General features: G+C 35.6%; 1 long non-coding RNA gene across 1 annotated transcript; it reads right to left on the bottom strand.

The window, feature by feature from the left end:
- Positions 1–10,426: 10,426 nt before the first annotated feature.
- Positions 10,427–12,018, bottom strand: LOC113340311. Its single transcript, XR_003355436.1, has 2 exons — positions 11,095–12,018; positions 10,427–10,988 (listed from the first exon to the last, which is right to left on the bottom strand). It is a non-coding gene; the product is annotated as an uncharacterized LOC113340311 (long non-coding RNA).
- Positions 12,019–17,830: the final 5,812 nt, after the last annotated feature.

Below are 17,830 nucleotides of genomic sequence, written 5' to 3'. Positions count from 1 at the left end.
ATGAGTTGTCTATTTTGGAGAATTTTAGCATCTATTGAAGAATACTATTTCTCGTAAGGTCAGTTTTATTATTTGAGCATCTTTTCATAATTCTCTTCCAACTAGGGACATGTTAAGGCATAGAGGAATGGAGATAGAAAGTGATTTGTGTGTTCTCTGTAATGATGATAGAGAAACAACAGATCATATGTTCTTGCATTATCCTTATTCTTTTGAGGTATGGAACTACTTCATTAAAGCTTTTCGGATTTCGTGGCCAATGCCGAAATCATTATTTGATTTGTTTGAAGCTTTGACTATTGATGTTTTGAGAGGTAGAGGTAAATCAGTATGAGGGATTATTATCCATTATGCTATTTGTTGGAGATTGTGGAAGGAAAGGAACGGGAGAGTTTTTGGAGATAGAAAGAAGGAGGCGACTGAGATTATTGATCTTGTTAAACAACTTGTACTTGTATGGTCTTGCGATTCTGAAACTTTCAAGTCTGCTCTCCTAGTCTCATTTGGAGTAATTGGGAGACTCTTATGTCTGTGTAACTCCCTTTACTTTTTGTAAAGGTTTTTTTTTCTCTTTAATTTAATCTTTTTCTTTGAAAAAAAAAAACCAAGTTCTTTTAGAAGCACTCAATAAGTTAGAAGACAAAACCATATTAGGAGGCACAATAATTAGTTTTGATTGTAACCAAACAAAACCAATTGGTACCACTGCCGATAGCAGTGATGCGATCTTGAAAATATCCAACCAAAATTCTCCTAATATATGCATATCGAAGTAACATGACCTAAAGAAATCAAAGAAACCGCGTCTAAAATGACAATGGTCTTCTGAATTGGTCTAAATCCATAATTTTATAAACTTGTACAATTGTACCCCTGGCCTAATTTTCTTCGTCGAATTTGATTTTATATTTGTCGTGCATAAGGAAAAACATAAAGAATATGTGACTAGGATTGACACATTTCCACAACACTTTAGCTGGAAATTCATCTGGTTAAGAACTTTATATTTATGTGGAAATGGGAATCGGGAGAGGAGAAAACCGTCCAAAAAGTAAACAATAGAGGAGAGAGGTTCTGGCGTATATGCGGGGATTATACACTGTTAGCCGGGTCCCACTCTAACGTTCTATTCTCCGTTCGGCACGCTATATTTCACATCGCATTTTTGATAAAGGGGTCTACTGTCTACATAGGACTATAGGAGCCCTGCTTAATGATTCTGATTTCTTTTTAGGCGGCATCATATCTAACTGTTGGCTATGAAAATTGAGGTTCTAGGTTTTACAGAACTTTTTTTTTTTTTTTGATCGGCAGGTTTTAAAGTCATGTTCCAAGCTAAAAGAATTGAAGGAAGGGAAATCGAAGTTTCTTCTCACGGAAAAAGCATATTTGACTGTTGGCTATGGAAATCGAAATTGTACGTAAACTTTACAGCCAATTTATTTGCAAAGAAAAACGAAAGCTTCTTTACGTGGAAAAAAGTACTCCGGACATTAAGTTTAGTGGAGTATAAGTTTAGTATAAGTTTAGTGGAAATAAGGTACAAAGTAGAGTTAACACTACGGACATTCAAGATTTTTAACTATTGAGTATGCCTTTAATCGCATAAGGGAAATTGTTGTTGAGATCATAAGGCGTTTGCGGAAGTTTTTCTGGAGGTTTTTCCGGTTGGTGTAAACCAAAGAAATTAATGGGAATGAAAAAAAAAAAATTGCCTTACAAATGGCTTATACTACATTATTTAGCAAATCATCTATCTTTCAACTCTTCCATGTTACATAAAGGCTCATCCCAAAGGGGTCAAAAGGTGAAAAATTAAAGAAAAACATTAAAAAAGAGAACCCAAAAATGAGGATAGATCAAAACAAAAACAAAAAAAATGCACCCAATCTAAGCTGCAGCTGGGATATGATTCTGCCGTTGTGGTAGACCATTTCCAACATTTGTTGCAAAATGTAAAGAAGATGATACTATCTCTTTTTTTGGAACTTCTATTGTCGTCTCTTCTTCCATTTCTTCCATCAATAATTCATCAATCAAAATTTTCCGGCAAGGGCAATCGTCACTACAAAAGCTTTGATCACCTTTATACATGTATATATTCTTCAGAGGACTTAACTTCTTTCTGCATAGACCACATGCTTTCATAAAATTCGATCCGGAGACCGATGATGAAAAGATGTCATTCGACATTTTGGAAGATGTTTTCAATGATCCTCCACTCAATTTGAAAGTGGGTTTCACTGCTAATATGTTGTTTGATTCTTGAGATGAAGAGATCATAGAATCCTTTTTGATAAGCAGAGAGGTAGAAATAGAATCTTGTAAAACTAAAGTGCTTTTGACTCTCTTAAGCATATTCAGAAAAAAAAAAAAAGAATGGAGAAATAGAGTTAAGGTTTTTACACTTTGTATAAGCTTTGTGAATGGTGTGATGATTTGAAGAGGAATTGGTGGGTATTTAAAGGGTTTTCTCTTGGTGGTTTTTAGAAACCTGAAGAGGTTTTTATGTCCAAACACATAAACAAAGAATGTACACTAGATGCTCTATCATCATGGATATATTTATAGCCGAAAGCACACTGTTTTATTGGTTTGGCGCGCGTGGTTTGATACGCATACATAAATTGATTACGCCATTATTTGTTAGTTGAGGAGGTCGGTCGATGTTGTGGGTTAGGTACTTAGGTATCTAGCAACTATAATTAACTAATGCAAGATATAAGTGGTATCTTACATATGTATCTCTGAACGATGAAAGTAGGTTTTAATGGTAGTGAGCATCATATTGCGTGAGCATTTTCATAATTGAAGACCGACGGCGACAAGCGCATGCACCTTATAAAAATTATTGACATTCATCCTAACTAATTAACCTCCACAAGTGGCTCTGTATTTCTCTCTCCTCTCTAACAACTCTTTTTTCCAGTTATAGTCATTTTCACACTTAGAGCCAATCCTGAATCGAGAAAAGCCTTGTGCCAACTTAATTATAGGTCCTTTTTATATGGTTAATTTTTCTTTTCCGGATAATGTAGTCCACCATTAAAAAATCAATTTGTTATCAACAACTAAGAAAAATAAAAATATGATGAGGAAAAGTCGTTTTACACTTCCAATAATCCAATCCGACGTTAAATTATAGCCAGTTTTAACATATTCCTTCTGTTCCATTTTAAATGAAGATTTAGGTAGAGGTGTAAATTGGATCGTGCTAGCACAAGCACGTATGTTCTATATATAAATTCAAAAATAATAAGTTGTTAGTTACTCTTGGCAGTGGTAGACTCACAGTGAATAAAAAAGAAATGAAATATATATCGTAGATTTACACTAAATATCACCAAGAAATTGGTTGTCTGGTCGTTGAGTCCTTTCCTCACCGGACCAATGGTCAAGGATTCTTGTCTCTTTCGCATACTTTTGGTTTTCTTTTACTCTCTTTTAAGTGAGAAAAAACCAGAAAAAAGAGGCCCAACACAGATCCGGGCGCTGCGCGTCGCACACGCTGAACATCCTCAGGATCGGCTCTGTTCACACTAGCTAAGATAGGCTCCACCGGAGAAAATCTAAGCTCCTCTTCTCTACGAGGTTTAGACCTAGCATTTGTTTCAATTTTTATTGTTTTTGGTCTATGTTCTTTATGTTTTCTTTACGTATTTAGGTTGTTTTTGTTCATGTTTTGTGTTACGACTTTTTCCTTTTGCGGGATATACGCTTTTCTGCGCTTTGTGATTTTGGGGTTTCTTACGAGGATTTCAAGGTTAGTGACGTATTTCACTATGCTTGATGACATGATTAATGGGGATCACTGAATATTGGTATCATGATATCTGTGATGCTTTAATTCAAGTGGTTTGCTAAAAAGGATGAGTGGTTGTGCTGAAATTGTGTGTTAGCAAGACTATTTTACTTCGATTCGCATGAATATTTGGTACCCATCATAGTTTAGTAGTTTGATTACTATTTTTATTTTTCTAAGATTTTATTTTGCTCTCTGGTCATGAAAGAATCCTCTTCTAGAAACACTTTATGTGAAGGGCATTTTTTTACAAACACTTGATTATTGTTGTGAGAATAAAAAACACTTGAATATGTTTTTTTTTAACTTGGTAAGAAGTTAGGGAAGCAAAATAATTGTATTTGAAAATAATGAATTATTTTGAAACAAACAAACAAATCCTCTTCTTTCTCTTCGCCTTCCCTTTCTCAAAAAAGGAAAAAAAAAACTCAATAGTCGTCTTGCTCAAATTTGGTCCTTTTGGACCAGATCTGAGCAAGGATTTTTTTTCCTTTTAAAGTTTTTGACAATAGATAATAGAATAAGAAGTTATCACATCATTTTTTGTGTCTTTTGACATATTTCTTCGTCGTTTTGGGACGATTTTTCTTCGTCGTTGTGGGTCGAGTTTGTAGTAGTGAAAAATCTCACTACTACACCCCATAGATAATCTATATAACAAACTAGGAAATCATCATGAAGAACACTTATAAGAATTTTATTAAGCTTAGAAATCAATACAAGGAAAGAAGAAGATAAAACCCTAACTTGGGGAGCAAATAATTTTCTCTCTCCTATAGTTCTACCTCAATTCTTAGAAAGATCTCTCTCAACACAAGGGTGGTTGGTCCTATATATAGGAATTTTACATAGTGGAGGACAGCTAATAAAGTCCTTATTTTCGAATCTGACGTGCGATGTGTTCGCACCCGTGTATTGGATCTTCTCGCACGTGCTCATGAACTTCGCACTGGCTTCACACTTTACTCGTGACCTTATGACGTCATTGATTTCGTCATCTGGGATATAATACGTGCGAGTACGTTCGCCCCCTTATAGTAATACCGCTTCGCATGATACCTATGGGTGCGATATTTAACCCCTACAGAGTTCTTCAAATTTTAATGGCTGGTTCGTAGCTTGATATTCCTGATTCAAAAACATCGACGATTTATCACGGCATCGCGCATCCGTGTTCGTGTGGATCGACAATTTATGGGCAAAGTACTCCTTTGTTTTAGGAGCATCTCTTATGAAAGAAGAATACAATCAGATTAAATGGTCGGAATATATTTCCGGATATACTATCATCTTTCCCTTATACATAAAATTGTTTTGGATATCTTTGCGGCTTATCGCTCTTTCTCTTCGCGATCTACATGTAATTGATGTACTTATTTGTATTAGGGTTTTGATTATCTGTTATTTTGATGGTTTTGTCATTCTTGTAAGCAAATATGTAATCACTGTCTTGATTTGAATGAATTGAAATATGTTGATTATCCAAAAAAAAAAAGAAAAACAAAAAGACAAATTCAATGAAGGAATAATTTTTAAAACAAAAATTCAAGCCGGCTAAATTCTCCTAATTAAAATAAATTAAACGAAATGCCGTCATATTTGGATGTTACGATATTTTTAATTAAATTTAGCTAAATTATAACGTTTGATACTCTGCTTGCATTAGGTGATAAGTGATAACAAAAACGCCACTAGAGCCTACCTTTGTTTCAGCCGACACTAAACTGAACTGTAGATTCTATGACAATTAAAGTGGTTAGGACCGGACCGACCGGTGTAGTAAACGGGATCCACCGAATGCACCTAAACTAGACACTCCCATATAGCTAATGCAACACGAATTTTTGTTTTTTCTTTTATTAAAGCGTTTAGATGTCATGAAGTAAGTGCTCCATTGAGATAAAAATATGGAAAATGAGTCATTTGTCCAAATATTTTTAAAACATGTTTTAAATGGACGAGTAAAAATTATTATGGGTGAAATGAACACCAAAAAAATAGCAAGGATGAAACTAGATTCATCCTGATTTAAACTTAAAAAATAGTAAGGATGAAACCGGATGCATCCTGATATAAATTAAAAATAAGAAAAAATATTTGAAAATGGTTAGGATAAAACTGTTTACATCCTAGCCATTTTTACATTTTTGTCCATTTAAACAGTATCAATATCTAAATGTCTTTTTCATCCATGAATTGTTGTGGTGCACCAACAAGCACCAGCTTGACTTGGGGGTAGTGGTTTAGTAGCTGATATTTTTAATCAATTTTGTGATAAAAATAACATGAAGATTGGGAAATGGTAGGGATAAATGACGAATACTAGTTGCAAATTTTTTCTTTTGATTGATAAAAAGTAAGCATGATCGAAAGAGAGGTACAAAGGGTTTGTACCACCCAAAAAGAAGAAGAACATGAGTCAAAAGAAGGGAATAGTCGCGTCTCCAGAAGTAAAAGGAAAACAAATAAGAAATTAAGTGTACGGGTGACCTTTATACCTTGATGAGTACTGCCGAAAAAAAAACAAAATATTAATTATTATTCTTTCTTGTTCTTTTTTTTTTTTCCAGAACGCATAATTGGGGAATATAAGAAAGAGACAAAAACGGGATTTAAATAGTAAATCAAGGTCACCCCATATCCATGTATTTTCACTAATTCCTAATTCACCCCTCATTAATCAGGTTTAGTGGTTAATAATAATTAGTTATGTTAATTGATTAGTTTGAAAATGATTTATAGAAATCTTTATCATTTTGGAGAGATTAGAAGTATGAAGGTTGGGTTCAAAATTTTTGGTTGAAATGAGTGACCATAGTGCCCAAAGAGATGTCTCTGAGTCTTCACATTAGCAACAAATGTGTCTTTTATGTTGAATCTTCTCCAGATGTAATTTTGGATTCACCATGGCTGCACCTGCAAAACATCACCGGCATGGTATTCGTAGTTATATCAATGCCGGAGCACCATTGTTTCACATGTCATGGAATTGTAGTCGGCCGTCCATCCATGCCGATATTTGTTGGAAATTTTCATAAATGTTCGACGCTATCCGGGGGATAGCCCCTCTCGGCTGTGTTCGACCTATTCCGTTTGAATTTTTTTCTGGTTTTAATCAGTCCACTGCCGGCATAATCAGTTAATTCTCGAGCATGCCGTTACTGCTAACGGCATAGTATAATGCTTAAATTTCTTTGCCGGCACATGATGTAATGTATCCAGAAAATTGAATTTGTTTTCACTTGTCTATCGGCATTGATAGATTTCTATCGAGCATGTCGGCATTTAGTTACGGTATTGATAGATTTCTATCGAGCATGTCGGCATTTAGTTACGGCATTGAATGTTAGTTACCAAGCATATCGGCACCATTTTTCGGCATGGTCTTCTTCAATTCCGGCATGGTCTTCATCACTTCTGGCGAATGTAAAAAAAATCATTTCCACCATGGTCTTCATTACTTTCGGCATGGTCTTCATCACTTCTGGCATGGTATTCATCACTACCGACATGGTCTTCATCACTTTCGGCATGGTCTTCATCATTCAAAATGTAAAAAAAATAAAAAAAAATCCTTTTCAAAGTTGGGAATATTTAGGTTTCAAAGCCCTAACCCTAACAAGAATGCCGGCAGTGAAGATGGAAATGGGAGATATGATTTTGTTTTTTGATTTTAAGTTTTAGATTTTTATTTTGAGGGAAGGGTATTTTAGTATTTTGCCCCCAAAAAACACCCCTTAGCAGACACTATTGGTTGGGGAAAGTAATTTATATCCCCCAATTAATATAAGTATCCCCAAATCGCGCGTTCTTTTTTTTTTATATAAAAGAGGCGTACATAAAGCGTACATTAATAGAGCCGATTTTGAAAAATCAGAATCTTTATAGAATTTGTTTAACATCATCTTATATTCATCGTGATAAAAATTTGTAGAGAGAGAATTTCAAAGAATCTATAAAAATCTGTATATTACAACGTAATTTCGCATTATCTTTCATATTGTTTATTATTGTTTATATTTCCTAAATTAATGATTGGGTCGTATCTTGTGTATGGATAACAAAACCCTTATACCTCATTACATAATATTGAAAAGGTAGAGTTCACATCGATACATGAATCATGATGAACGAAGAAATAAAAACAAGTACAATAACAAGTTTTAAGCGAATAAATTATTCTCTTCTAGATTACTAACAAGAAACTATCGTACCGAGTCTCTCTTTGTTATGCTAGCTCAGAGTAAATTAGTAGTTACTTATAGGCCATGGTTTACATAGTTTGCCAAGAAGTTCGGTTGCAACTTCCAAACGCAATCCCAAAATCACATTGAAACTTGTGTCGAATATGTTTTCAGGTAAGAAACTGTCGTTTCGATACTGTTTTAGTTTTTTTCTATATGATATATCTTGTCTTTGTACTTCAATCTATTCCGAAGATAACTATGAATATCTCTAAGATATCAAAATGAACACTTCACTATGTCGATCTTATTTTTAATCCTTAGTCTATCTTGGACATGATTTCGAAATTTGGACTCCAAAATTTCAAGGCTGCTGATGAGGGGATTGAAATCAAGGGGATGTACCAAAATTCAAACAAAACTATACATGTTTTTCCTTGGGCTTGGTGCTCCCCTCCGATTTCGGTCTCCCCTATTAGCAATCTCGCAAAACTGTTCCACTTAACCTTATTTTTTTCATTCATCGTGGTCGTAAATAAAAAAGACATATAAAGATTACGTGTCTCCATCATTCCTAAGGTTCAAAATCCTACCTCCCCATGGGACTACAGACCCATATCTCTTTGTAATACTACCTACAAAGTAATATCCAAAATTATTGCTAATCCGATGAAAGTGCTTCTCCCTAAAAAAAATCTCTCCTTATTAGTCGGCTTGCATCCCAGGAAGGCAACTAACTGGTAATATAACCATCTCCCATGAAATTATCCATTGTATGAGGAAAAAAAGGAAAACAAGGGGTCTGAAAATCGACATATCAAAAGCCTTTGACAGAGTCGAATGGGACTTCGTAATAAGTGTTATGAGAAAAATGAGATTCTCAGAAAAAGGTGCCAGTTAGTCAAGCAATCCATTTCCACTACTAGCCTTGCTATCCTCTTAAATGGTTCTCCTATCTCATTTTACTCTCCCACTAGAGAATTATGACAAGACGATCCTCTCTCCCCATACCTTTTTATTATATGTATGTAAGTCTTCTCTAGAATGATAATGGAGGCAAAAGATAAAGGAAATCTTCATGGTATAAAAATCATTAAAAAAAAACCTTCAGTGAGCCACCTCATATTGCAGACAATTGTCTCGTCTTCTGCTATGCTACAACAAGGGAGGCTCAGAATCTACAAAGCCTTATTGAAAGATTCAGCATTATCTCTGGTCAGATGATAAATTATAACAACTCTGGAGTGTTCTTTGGTACTAACACTCCGGATCAAGATGGAGAGCTGATAACGAACATTTTCCAAGTTCAAAACATCCCTCTGAATTATACATACCTTGGTGGCCCCCTATTCACAAATAAATCCCAAATCAACGATTTCCACCCTATGGTTGACAACCTAAAGGGTAGATTGAAGGATTCGAAAGGAAGGGATGTCAACACTGCTGGAAAAGCAGTTTTAATAAAATTTGTTACTTCAATATATATTAAGTTACCTAAAAAGATCACCCAAGAGCTAAACAATATCCAACGTGACTTCTTCTGGCATAATGAGCTAGGTAAGCTGAACTACATCCACTTAAAGACTTAGATTTCATTCTGCAAACCATTACAAGAGGGAGGTCTTGGTTTTATGGACATGGAGAAATACAACTACGCCAAGATCACCGAGATGGGATGGAGCTTGATCAAACAACCAACATTGCTGTGTGCCCAAATTCTTCAAGAAAGATACTACAAGGAAATAAACCTAATGAACATCTCCATAATCCCGAATGATTCGGATTCCTATACATGGAAAGGTATCTTATCAGGCATATCAAATACAAAGAATATGAGTTTATGGATTATTGGAGATGGTACCCAAATAAATATTTGGAGGGATTATTGGATTCCTGATTAAAACCACATCTTAGTAAACCACTAAATTGCCCGACCAACATAGAAAGAGTTGATCAAATCATCATAGATGGAAACCGATGGGATGAAAATCTCATAAGGTTCATCTTCAATGAGGAAACTAGTGACATAGTTTTATCTATCAGGATTGCTGGCAATGGAGAGAGAACACAATAACTTGGCCTTTATCCAAGACAGGTGAATTCATAGTGAAATCCCTCTATGACCACTTGGTTGCTAACCAAAATGTGGGAAACTTAATGTGTCCCCCTTTGTCAAAATATTTACTTGGAAGTGTGCATACACTATCCTCCCCACGAATGCGAGGTTAGCTAAAGTTATAACATACATAGGTCCTAGATGTGATGTATGCAAGCTAAATGATGAGACTTAGACCCACCTATTTATAAACTTCAACTACACAAAACAAGTATGGTATTATCTGAACATCAGCATTTCACATGCTTATGGAAATTACAGAGATTATCATGAATGATTAACAAATTGTCTCAATAGAACTGAAAATTTGGAAATAATTTGAAATGGTATGAATTCAGTGCAATTGTGAATTGGCATATATGGAAACAAATGTGCACAATGGTATTTGAACAAAATTCCATCCCAACTCATAAAGTGGAAAAACAGATAATAAACTACATAAACCTTCATACAGCTGTGATGGATAAACCTAACACAAATTTGCATATTTCATATTCAGGGAAAAATTATATAAACCAAATTCACATAACTTACATGAATAGTTGGAAGCTCCCACAATTCCTTTCTCTGAAATTAATGTGGGTATCTGAGAACCAAGCCAAGGTACAACAGGCATTGGGCTAATCCTCTCTTATCATACTGGAAACTGCAATGGTGCCAGGGGAATTCCGATCCTCTTCACCAACATCTCAGATTTGATAACAAAGGGAGCAAAAGCAGCTTCCAATTGGGCAGCAGAGCTGGATCAACAGGTTGAAATTGAAGGGGATAATAGAGATCTGCTCGTGTTGATGAAAGGAAGAGATGTTGAAGCCAGGTGAAATAGATTGACCACCATCAGCAACATGAATAGTAATGGAGATTTAATAATTCCATTTTTTGAGGTCTGCAAAATTCAATTAGTAAGGAAACAATCTAAAAATGGATACCAAATTTCACAAGGAATTACTAGCATCAAATAAAACATCTACCAATATATAGAATTTGAGTACCTTATGTTGATTTTTTTTTCCTTGAAGCATCTTCCTTCTGTTGAATTTGAACACCCCGGCCGCACCTTAATTTAGCATTTGGGTAGGTTTTTAAATCATCCTAAAAAGCAAAATTAGATTCTAGAAAAACTTATATATAGTCGTAGGAAATTAAGAAACCAAACAATTGTATTTAAACATATTGAATTACTAGACAAATTGAACAGAAATAATTTTCAAAACAAAAATTAAGCTGGCAAACTTATAATTGAACTAAACTGCTGTCTTATTTGAATATTAAATTATTATTTATTTATTTTTATAAATATCACATTTCTAACTTAAATAACTACTATATGATTGCGGCGGGTGATAACTCGAACAGATACGCGAGCCTACCTTTATTCACCCAAACTTGAATTAAACTAGATTCGTTTCTATGACAGTGAAAGACGTTAGGTGTGGGAGTTGGATCCGCTAAAGGCACCCAAATGTTTACTATCTTCCGATTTTCATCATTTCAATTTTAACATCGATTACTTTCATCATTTCCATTTTAACTTCGATTATTTTCTGATTCATTCGTTCCATCAGAGATAGGGACACGGATCCAGAAAGGAACAAATAAAATTCTTGTCTGAGCTAAAGTCTTAACTCATCCCATTGTTCACCTGTGTAAGTTATAAAGTGTGTAACATAACCATTTAGGAACGTTTATATCCGTTCCAAATGGTTTCCCGTTGTGACGTAGATGAATTTCAGGTCGGTCGCCACCGCAGACCCAGTCATCTAGTGATAGCTATCCAATCAAAGTTGATCAACAAATTGAGGATGTCAATTTCGGAATTTGGTAGAAATGTCAATAAAGAAAAATACTCGATGACCTTTTTTTTCCACGTTCGAATTTGTATTATGTGACCTCTTTTTATTCTTTCGCATTTGCATCTGCATTTTCCGGTTTCCACTGGACCAAGAAAAGTATAACGATAATGAGATAGATGATAAGGAATTGACGCATTTCCACCACAGTTTTAGAGGGAAATTTTTATTTTATGTGGATATGGGGACATCATATGTGTTGGAGGATAAAACTGTCTGAACACAAATAATACAGGAGACAGGTTCTAGCGTATATGTGGAGATTATACGCTGTATTGTTGGCCCTACTATGATGTTTTTATTTTTCTATATCTGGAACACTATTTGACATCTCATTTTTGTTGGAGGGTCTTCAGAAAAATACATGGCCAAATCAGTGTAGTTAATCTCTGCTGAGCCGGCGAAAACCTCGGCAAGTTTCTCGGCTTCTCACTTTTTCCGACAGAGAGAATTTGTTTTAAATTAATCCAATCATTGGTAATGAAAACTGATTCTACGGTTGACATAACTTTCACAATTAACTTAACACCACATCTTGAGTAAAAAAAAATCCTGAAAAATCTTGGGAGCTTATTCGGTTGGTGCATGTAACATTATTTTGTTCACGTGTTGCTGAGCTCGTACAGAAAGGTTTATTCATGAGATACTGAAACTAAATTCAAGAAACCAAAGAAATTAATGGGGAACAAAACACAAAATTTTGCCTTTCAAAATGACTTATATTTGGTAAATCATCTAATTTCACCTCATCCATATACTACAGAAGGCTCACCCAAAGAGGTGATTAGGAGGAGAAAAAAAACATAGAAAAGAGAACCCAAAAATAGATATATAAGATCAATTACAAAGTGTAACGATCAATACCTTGAGCAAAAAATTCTAACAAAAAACCTGCACCAAATCTAAGCTGCGGCTTGGACATGATTTCGCCGCGGCGGTAGACCATTTCCAAGATTCGTTGCAAAATATATAGAAGATGATACTATATCTTTCGTTGGAACTTCCATTGTGGTCTCCTCCTCTTCTATTTCCTCCATCAATAATTCCTCTATCAAAATTTTCCGGCACCGGCAGACGTCACTACAAAAGCTTTGATCACCTTTATACATGTAGATATTCTTCAGAGGACTCAACTTTTTTCTGCATAGACTGCATGCTTTCATAAAGTTCGATTCCGAGACCGATGAAAAGATACCATTCGACGACGTTTTTAATGAACCTCCACTCAATTTGAAAGTGGGTTTCACTGCAATTATGTTGCTGTTTGATTCTTGAGAAGAGATCATAGAATCCTGCTTTTTGATAAGCAAAGAGGTGGATTCTTGTAACACTAAAGTGCTTCTGGCTCTCCTAAGCATATTTAGAAAGAATGAAAGAAAGAAAGAAAGAAAAAGAGATAAGCACTCGAATAATAGAGAGGGAGGGTTGAGGTTTTAGGATTAGTATGAGCTTTGTGATGATATGGTTGGTTTGAGATAAATGAGATGGGTATTTAAAGGGGTTTTTTCTTTGTATTTCAAAGAGAGTTTTTTTTTAGTCCACACAAATAAGAATGTGCTCTAATTTCCAGTTCTATCGTTATGGAACATGTTTGCTATCTCGACGCGCGTGGTTCGATACGTATACATGAATCGGTCGCGCCAACTTATTAGCTAGTTGAATAGGTTAGTCGTTATATTGGTTAGGCATCTAGGAAGATATTTCTATAATGCATGTTGAATTATTAATATTCTTTTTCTAAAGCTAAACTCATTAGAAGAGATAAAGCCAAAACTCCCTGGAGAAAAAAAAGAAGAAAAAGAAAAAATAACATGATTCAAGTCTCTGGTATGCCTTCTTTCGATCGACATATTCTTTCTCCATCGATCAAAAACGAAAATGGCTACAGTTATCAATCTCTAAGGACTTTAAATGCACACCAAAAAAATAAAAATATCTCCAAACTAATTAAACACAAAATGTTCTCTTTTAAGGTTCATATAATCAGCTACATGTCTACACCAAGACGCGTTTGAAGATGCATGGATATTAGTTGCAAAACATAACTACCGACGAAAATATCCAACAATGTAACACTATTAGTAGATCACTAATTAACAATGTGCCGAACATCTAACTTATGGATGATCTTTGTAACGATTGATGTGAGACCGTTTATATCGTAAGGATGCTACAAGGAATTATAATCTACTGGATTTACTTCATATCGGTAATTCCCGTGAGATTTAGTAACCCTCGAGCAGTCCTGTTGCCAACAACTACCCGAGTGGAAGGAAAGTTTAAGATGGCCGGCCGCACGGCCGGTCCTGAGTTGTTTTTTCCCTGAAGCGTACAATTATTTTTGTTGCCCCCATAATTACATCAATGATCATTTTTTTCTACAATGATCGGACAATAACACTAGCGAATTTAACTATCAAGAGAATGAAGATAGATAGGCATACAAAAGAAGAATTAGAGATTGAAGATGAGAATTAAAAAACCTTTACAACTTCACTCCTAAATCCTAAAAGCTATGATTGAATTTTTTCTTTTGTAATTCCCGATAATGATTATCCGATGGAATGGGTAAAACACTTCCATTTTAGCACCGGCTATTCAATATTCAGTCGGTACACAACACAATTATGACTAAGCCTGTAAAATATTTTTATTTTTAACAAAAACCCAAATAACATAACAACTATTTTGTTGCCCCCAGGCCTTGTTGCCCCGAAATGGGACTTTCCCTGTTTCCCCTATTGGTCTGGCCCTGCCGGTCGACTAGTTTGTCAGTGGGACCATGTTTGCTTCCTATCTACACCCTAGTTAGCAATTCGGGATTCGGCAAACGTACGGAACGGCAAACGTACGAGTATTATACGGTTTTGTAAAATCCAGATTCGGTCCAAAATTCGGTCAACGGGACGTGATTCGTCAGTAATTCGGAACGGCATACGTACGTGTATAATTCGATTTATAAACGTGAGTTCGGCTCTGAAAATTCGGTATCTATATATAACAAATAATTTGTATTTATAAGGTCATAAACCAATTTTTATGCATATGTGTGAGTTATTTAAAGAAAAAATAAACTTAATATGATGATATTAATAATATATACAACATTAGTTATCCAAGAGGACGTCGTATGGTGGTTTAGATGCTTGGTTAGTGAGTTTGAGATCTCTCTCACCTTCACCTTCAAATCTCTTCAGTCGTTTTTGTTTCATAAAAATTACAACACGTCTAATATTCGGTCGTGTATGCTCGGAAGGCAGTAAAGCCCAAAAAGTGGAGTCTTTGAAAAGTAAAAGCTAAAGAATTTATGGCGAATTAAGCGGACGTATCATTCGGAATACGTAAAATTCGTGAACGGTTCGCGAATAATCCGGGAATGCCACATAATACGCGACTTGGGTTCGGAGTTGCAAACGTACGCGAATAAGACGGTAAAATTCGTGATACGGAAAAATTCGCGAATGATTCGCGAATCATTCGCGAACTTACTAACTAGGATCTACACTTAGTAGTTAGTTGTACGCAACACATGGGATAATTTGCAGTTGAAGGTGGTTAGTACTTGGGAACCAAACATATGAATTTAAAAATGGTGAATGATTATATGTCGAATCAAGAAAAACATTATTAAAATGAAAATTGAGCTGCCGGAATAATCCTAACTACATATACATATTGAAATATATACAAGAGATACTGTTTGCATTAGGTGATGATTTAATAATATGATTTAAAACTTGATTCTTCAGCCAACCGTTATAGATGGGAAAATAAATTGAGTTTCGTATATCTTTTGATGATCAGTGCCGTAAGGAGCGGGATTCTGGACAGCTCCATGTGCAATAATGGATTGAGATTCTGGGAATCTTAGATTCCACTGTAGCTTGATTTCGGGTTCAGCTCCATGTGCAATGGACTGAGATTCTGGGAATCTTAGATTCCAATGTGGCCTGATTTCGAGTTCCGATTCCATGTGCAATTGACTGAGATTCTGTGAATCTTAGATTCCACTGCAGCCTGATCTCCTGTTCTAACTTCATGTGCCGGATTTCCGGTTCATTTGTATTTAGCAATCACATTTGGTATGCAAGAAACAAAGAAAACGTAACTGAAGGTTTGTTGTTGTATGATCTTTGGACACAAGTGCATAACCTATTTGGTCAATCATACAACATATTATTGATCTCTGTACCTTGCTAATAAATTGGTACCAGGTAGTATTTTCTTCATAAAACTGTATCTTCCCATTTCCTTTTTCACTATATAACAAATTACATTTTTCCTTCTTCTATGTAACATATTACAAGAATGCTTAAATATATGAAATAGTTATCTTTCCATTGTTTTCGCTCAAGCCCAAGCTATGTTTTACACTAAAAAGGTGTTAAGTCTGCCGTCTAATGTATCTGTACTTGTAACACCCAATATTGGCATTGGTTCCGAATGGAATATCTGTAGTGAATGAATGATATACTCTTATATCATGCCGATTCCTGATGGGTACAGTTGGCTGACTTGTGAGAAAAACTTTCCATCTCAACGTGTTCCGCCTAGAGTAATCACGGGATAAGTCGGTTGACTTGTGAGAAAAACTTTCAATCTATTATTTCTCTTTGTTCACGGCTCCTACTAAAGTCATAAATTCCATTGAGAAAGTTATTAGAAATTTTTTATGGGATGAGTCGGTTGAATCTAAGAAACATCATTGGGTAGGTTGGAGAAATGTTTGTAAACCGATAAAGATTGGTGGCTTGGGTATTAGAAGTTTAAAGCATCTAAACTGCTCTCTTCTCCAAAAATGGTGGTGGAGACTTGGTAATGAACCTAAACCTCTATGGTCAAGAGTTGTTAAAGACAAGCATGGTCCGGTAGACTTTGGATGGAGAACTATCACAAGACTAAGGGGAAGCATGGTATCAGTTTGTGGAGGAATATCTACTCAACTGCCGAAGATTTCTTCAAGCTCTGTCAATTTAAGATTGGTAAGGGCGATAGAGTACGTTTATGGGAAGATAAATGGTGCATTCAAGGTTCTCTTTCTGCCCTTTGCCCTAGTCTTTACAACATTTCTAGCACCAAAAATACTTGTATCCTCGCAGCTTATCATGATAGTGCAAATGGCTTTTATTAGGACTTGGGGCTTAATCATAGAAGACGTCTGTACGATAATGAGATTTCTGAACTTTCAGTTATGTTGTCTTTGCTGGAGTCGATTGTCCTCCTACCTAATCAAGAGGATCAGTTGGTTTGGTTGGGTGACAAGAAAGGAATGTTTACTGTCAAGACGGCGTACGCACGTCTTTCTCAAGGTACAAACCCTCCTATTTCTTTTCCTAGCTCTAAAGTGTGGTCCGGGGCCCGGCCACATCGTGTTGGTTTCTTTCTTTGGCTAGTGTGCTTGAATAGACTGCCTACTCTTAGTAATCTTCATCATAGGCGTACCGCATTGAACTCTCCCAATCTATGTTATTTGTGTGGCATTTCTGAAGAAACCGAAGACCATCTACTCCTGCAATGTCCCTTTGCCTTGCGTGTTTGGAATTACTTCATCGGTTTGGCTGGTGGTGGGACCTTGTTTCAAGCAGTGAAAGATGTCATTGTGGGTTGGAAAAACTCCCCCTTTTCTGCTCAAGGTCTCCAACTGTGGAAAAGACTCCCTGCAGCCATTCCATGGGGCTTATGAAAAGCTCGGAATGATATCGCTTTTGAAAGAAAACCTTTCAAGTTGAATGATGTTATTAGAAACATAAAAATCGATGCTTTCAATTGGTCTAGGGGTTTGGATTGTTTTAAGGGCATTAATACCTATACTGTTATTGTGGGGTGGGAAAGTGTGCTCAGTCTGTTTTCCTAGCCTTCATGGCCAGTGGGTTATGTA

This window comes from Papaver somniferum, unplaced genomic scaffold, assembly GCF_003573695.1.
Source record: "Papaver somniferum cultivar HN1 unplaced genomic scaffold, ASM357369v1 unplaced-scaffold_21, whole genome shotgun sequence".
In the NCBI taxonomy this organism is placed as follows: domain Eukaryota; kingdom Viridiplantae; phylum Streptophyta; class Magnoliopsida; order Ranunculales; family Papaveraceae; genus Papaver; species Papaver somniferum.
Note: the sequence above shows the minus strand (reverse complement) of the source record. Positions and strands in the feature narration are given on the sequence as shown.